We start from the raw sequence: 6,001 nt of genomic DNA on the forward strand, positions 1-6,001 counted from the left end.
TAGACCTCCCCGGCAACGACGCCAGAAATCCTTCTTGCTACCTCTTTTAGCACTGCGTTGGTTTTCCCCGAAGAGGAAGGGATGATGCAGCAAAGTAGCGTAAGTATTTCCCTCAATTTTTGAGAACCAAGGTATCAATCCAGTAGGAGCCTACGCGCGAGTCCCTCGCACCTGCACAAAACAAATAAATCCTCGCAACCAACGCAAATAGGGGTTGTCAATCCCTATAGGGCCACTTACGAGAGTGAGATCTGATAGATGTGATAAGATAATATTTTTGGTATTTTTATGATAAAAGATGCAAAGTAAAATAAAGGCAAAGTAAATAGAAAAGTAAATAACTAAGTAGTAGGAGATTGATATGATAAAGATAGACCCGGGGGCCATAGGTTTCACTAGTGGCTTCTCTCGAGAGCATAAGTATTCTACGGTGGGTGAACAAATTACTATTGAGCAATTAACAGAATTGAGCATAGTTATGAGAATATCTAGGTATCATCATGTATATAGGCATCACGTCCGAGACAAGTAGACCGACTCCTGTCTGCATCTACTACTATTACTCCACTCATCGACCACTATCCAGCATGCATCTAGAGTATTAACACTACAACAAAATTGACATACTGTGATGAAAATCCTCATGACGATGGTGGACAATGTCACCGATTAGTGCAAATCGGTGACGATAAACGTCACTTAATTGCCTCGGCCTCTGAGCACACCTGACTACCAATTTCTGTGACAGTTTGGTATTTTCATGACGGACTTGCCAATGTCACCAAACACTACTAATGTGTGATGAATAATTTTTTTTGTCGTGTAACGTCTAGCAGTGTGACCCGCCATAGCTAGTTCACGGGTTATTGAGATGTAGGAGCCATGCATCAGTTTGGGTAGTGGTACTCGCCATAATTTTTTCAAATGCTATTAAGGGTTGTAACTATTTTGCTCTATCTAATATAAGTAGGTAGTGGCCATGGAAATACTTATATTTATTGTTTTTTGTAAACTGAAAACCTTGTTTTGTTCTCTCATTTCCCTGAGATGGTTATTTTGTTTTTTCTACTATAATGGTAGTGCATCGGCGAAAAGTTTAATTGGACATTTGTGATCTGATGTTGTTTATCTCAAAATAAAATGGAAACTGTGCGGGCAATGGAAAAAATTAACACAATTATCTTGTTATTATTTATAGAATAAATAGGTAGTGAGCTAATGTTGGTTTGCTCTATCTCAAAAGTTAAAATGGAAAGACGAGAGTAGATGGAAAATCTTTTTTATCTTATCTACAAACAGGTAGTTGTTGGGCAAAAAACTTGAATGGGGTGCTTGCGAGGTGATGTTGTTTCGTTCTATCTAAAAAATTAAATGATTTATCTATATAGCGAACCATCCATCTCCGCAACAGATACAAACAATTTCTTTGTCGTCTGATCCCAATTGAAATGAAACCATCGGTTCCATCGTGGTCGGGATCAATACCGCAGGAACCCATGTGGGCGAGAAAAACATATTTAAGGCCATTGCGTACAAGCTTCGGCATACTTATTTACAATTATAAAAAAACTACATGGAAAATACCACATCGTAATGTTTATATAAGATTTACTTTTTATAATAATCATTTGTTGTTTATTTCGAATTAAATGAATTACATGATATCAAAGTGGAAGCTAAATCCTGAAAATAAATCAGTTCTCCGCAAAAAGAATGCTTTTCCCTTCACCCAAATACTCTTTTCGCTCCATTTCTCTATTTTCCCCCTCATCCACCCTGTGTCCCCACTCGTCAAAGACCCAGCCATAATTCCTCCTTCTATTTCACCCGCGAAGAGCCACCGCCCACGCCGCATATCTCTTATGCCCCGATTCAACTGGCTCTCTTCTCCCCAAGATTACAGCCCCGATTGGAACGACTGGCGGCGGCAGATCGGGGGAGGTCGCCCTACAAGCTGAGCTCGAATCCACGCAAACATCCCGCCCTGCGAGGATCCGGCCCTCTTCTCCCCCCAATTGCAGTGACCAGGGACGCCAGCTTGAAGGAGGCCGCGCCGCCGCCGAGCTTGGATCCACCGCATCAACCCGCCCAGCGAGCACCCTACTGTCTTTTCCCCAACGCCTGGCGACGTCTCTCGGTGATTTCCTCATCCTGCCACCCCTTGGCGTTCAATGGTTAGGGTTCATGCGTACTACTACTCATCCCACCCTTCTCTGCAATTAGTTATTTGCCATAGCCTACGATGGTAAAAAGCCTAAACCTCCTGCTAGATAACTTTACTTATATCCTATTGATTGGTCTGTGTGCAAAACTACACTAATGAGAACATGGTTTTGCATTTGTTATAGCCTGCTATTGTAAAAAGGGCTGAACCTGAATATATGCTACTGCAGTATAGTTACTGTTACTGAAAAGTTCAGTTAGGCATGAGATGCGTGGCCTTAGCTGGGAGATTTCTTTTGCCGCCATGTGCTTGTATAGATACTCTTGCATTCAGAACAAAATTATATGTTAACCATCTGATGGTTGTACCCTGCTGTGATTATAAAACTAGATGCTCTCGGTCGATGTATGGTGTCATAATCAGACGAACATAAACGCATGAACTAAAGTATGCAACATATAAAAGGAGAACTAATTACAAGCAGGAAGCAGTGCATCCTTGTATCCCTATATCTACATGTCGGAATAAACTAGCTTCCTGATGCATCCACTTTATCTATGCTAAAATGCAAAACTGAATTTTATTTTTGTGGTTCTGATGCCCCATAAATAGTCCTTAAGTAGTGCTGTCAAAACTGAATAAAGACTGAGACAACACTTGATTTTGACTCGTTAAAGAGATGTTTAGCTCTGTATCAGTGTACTTTTCTCTCCAGTACTAGTTAAAAGAGAACTAAACCTAATATTTGCCATGCCTCTCCTAATTTAGCTACCCATGATGTTAAGCGTCTGAAGCCCACAAGCATTTTCAGTATGCCCAGAACTTTGATAAAAGCAGATACATTGTAAGCTTCAGTATTCTACTATATTCTCACATACTAACCTGGGTAAAATCAAGCTGCTCCTACTTTGCAAACATACAACACCATCCATCGAGCCTTAATTGTAAAAGAGTAGTAAACTTTCTGGTTTCTAAACTATGCCAGTAGCTACGGTAATAATATTTTTTTCCTGTTTTTTGTTCTGAACATTTAGGTCTTGTTTTTCTTGGCTTGCTAGCTATTAATTGCTTTGCTTGTTAGATCCCAATGCGTGAGATCATCATTTATATACAATATTAGTGCATCATGTGCTTGCATCCTAACTTATCTACTTTGTTATATTCATGTAAGCTCCAGGAAGGGGCTTTGAGAGATGAAGAGGAAGCAACCCTTTCTATGTCCAAAGCAATGGTAATATATCGTGTGGACTGACATCTTAAATAATGTTTACATCAGTGTGGATTCACTGGCTTTAAGTATCACAAATAGTTGACTAAAGATTGATTCATGTTGTTCCTCCACTCTTTTAGACAATGCTATCTATGTTCACTGCCTGCCTTTTTGAACTAGTGTTGACATTGAATAAGTCACTATTGACCCACTGCATTCTTTTGCTTGACTTGTTTGACCCAGGTACCTAAAGGTTGTACCACGCCAAAAATGAAAACACAAAACTGAGAAGTTGTCGAGCATCACCAAAAGACTGGATCTAGGTCTTATGTTTCCACTTTCAGCAAAATTGTAAGAATTCCAAATACCTTACTTCTAGTCCTATGTCTATCGCATCTTGTCATTATATATGGAGCAGTAATGTTAGATTTTCATATATCTTGTAGAAAAAGGCAAGTACAATAATCAGAACCCAAGTCTTGAGTTTTTCAAAGAGACATATACGAACAGGAAGACTGACAGCATGAGCGAGCCGACACATCTACCCTATGTAAGATTTCTTCCTTTATTGTTTCTGACTTGAAATAGATTCTCATATTGATTCAGTGTATCCATCATATGAACTTTGCCTTACTTGAGCATCAATGGCTTCCTTTATACAATAGAATGCGACTGAAAAGAAAAGGGAAACACAATCAGAAGGTGAGTAACCAGTGTGCGACTCAATGATTGTGGCTGAAGTTCTAAAGGAAGAGAGCACCCATAGCACCTTCCTTTCCAGCATGAGTTATGCATCAAGATCTGAGAGATTTGGGAGCTTTACTTCATCAGCACATATTTGAGTTCTAGAATAAAGAATTGAACAAAAGGATGGTGAGGCGAGAGATGCGAGGGACAGGTACTTATCTTGTTTCTCGTTGTGTTCTGGTTCTTTCTTTTTTCTTGCTTTTCTGCACATGCACAGAGCCCTCATGATAGTGAGAAAATGAAAACACAAATATTTGTGAATAAGACATTCGTTTTCAGTTCTTGTAACAAACTAAGGAGTGCTTTATGTATGGTTTGATCCAAATCCAATAATCTGAAGTAACATAAAAAATAATAAATGTTTGTAATGAGAAATACATGGTTTGTTGCATGGTTTTTGTTGCTGCAACACAAAGGCGTGAGAATAAGGTTGTAATGTATGGTTTCTAATCCTGAAATCCAGTATAATTTCTTGATTTGTTTATGTGCTTGATTTTTAGCAGAACGATATAGGCTGGTTTAGTTTGATCTAAAAAACTGTTGTCCAAGCATAGTTGCTTCTTGCCTGGGTTGCTGACTTGATATCTTATTGGTGATGCTTGATGTTTCTCAAAATGATAAATGAAATTTATCTCTTGGTTGTGCATGTTTTTAACCATTATAAGTTATTTTTGGATTTACTGTTTCATTTGCCAATTCGAATGTTTGCCCTCACATTTAATAATGTACCTCTCTATTTTACATTCATATTTTGATAGATTGTAAGCTTCTTAGTGGTACTCTTGTACCTTGTTATCTTGTCTATTTTCATCTCATCGGGATGCAACGTTGTTGTGTTTTGCCGATTTATTGGCACCGATAGGAGTTAGTGGCGAGACTTGAAGCACAAGCAAAGAGCATTTGAAGAGATGCGGAGGAAGCAACACGAAGAATTCGAATATGTGAAGAAGATCCGGCAAGAGAAGAATGAAGCCTGGAAAAAGAATTAACAAGAGACGAATAACCTGATTGGTTTTCTCTTAAGTGCTCAAGCAACTTAGCAGTCCCAATCCACACCTAATGGTGCACCATCCTTTTGCGATGGAAAGATAGTTGTTGCATCATATATTACAATCATCAGGATAGCACATGTGGTCTTTACTTATCTAAATATTGCTTTTTAACTTGTCTATTGTTGTCTCAAACTCATGAGCTAGTGTTACTTTTTACTATCATTTATGTTGAGAGGACGGTTGAGCTGAGATGAAGTATATAATATTGTAAATTTATGATGTGATTTGGATGTTAACTTATTTATATAATGTGATATGAATTAAATACTTATTGTGATGTACATTTGAAATATAGTAGACTTGATAATTTGTCTTGATTTAAATTCAAAATAAATTAAATATATGTGGCGTCATCTTCATTAATAATGAAAGTAATGATGCTAGCAATGGGATAGTCTACTCGGGAATTAGACGTGTCATGAATTCAGTGACGTTGCTACATCACTGAATATGGTACAATACGGCATATTTTCTCGTAGCGTGTGACATTAGTTGGTTGTCACGGAAATAACAACTTGATGACGTTCTAGAGAACGTCATTGAAGGTCCCATCTTCAGTGATGTTATTTTGCACGCGCCGTCACTAGGAGTAATCTGTGACGGGGATTCCATGACGATCCTCGTGATGCCCATAAAACATCACTTAGGGGTAATTTGTGACGTTATTAGCTATTCGATGACATTTTTTGTCTCATCACAGTAGGCCCGATCTCTTGTAGTGTAAGTTAAAAACAGAGTAACGCCTTAAGCAAGATGACATGATGTAGAGGGATAGACTCATGCAATATGAAGAAAACCCCATCTTGTTATCCTCGATGGCAACAATAC

The 6,001-nt window shown here is 38.5% G+C and overlaps 1 long non-coding RNA gene across 4 annotated transcripts; it reads left to right on the plus strand.

The window, feature by feature from the left end:
- Positions 1-1,811: 1,811 nt before the first annotated feature.
- LOC125541215 (uncharacterized) lies at positions 1,812-5,442 on the plus strand. 4 transcript variants are annotated; one of them, XR_007297466.2, is made up of 6 exons: positions 1,812-2,174; positions 3,336-3,395; positions 3,618-3,725; positions 3,821-3,924; positions 4,040-4,272; positions 4,984-5,442. It is a non-coding gene; the product is annotated as an uncharacterized LOC125541215 (long non-coding RNA). The 4 variants fall into 4 exon arrangements; XR_007297467.2 differs by having other exon boundaries at positions 3,342-3,395; XR_007297463.2 differs by having other exon boundaries at positions 1,812-2,137.
- The last annotated feature ends 559 nt before the right edge of the window (positions 5,443-6,001 follow it).

The sequence above is a fragment of the Triticum urartu genome, chromosome 7A (genome assembly GCF_056163025.1).
Source record: "Triticum urartu cultivar PI428250 chromosome 7A, HENAU_Tu73, whole genome shotgun sequence".
Classification (NCBI taxonomy): Eukaryota; Viridiplantae; Streptophyta; class Magnoliopsida; order Poales; family Poaceae; genus Triticum; species Triticum urartu.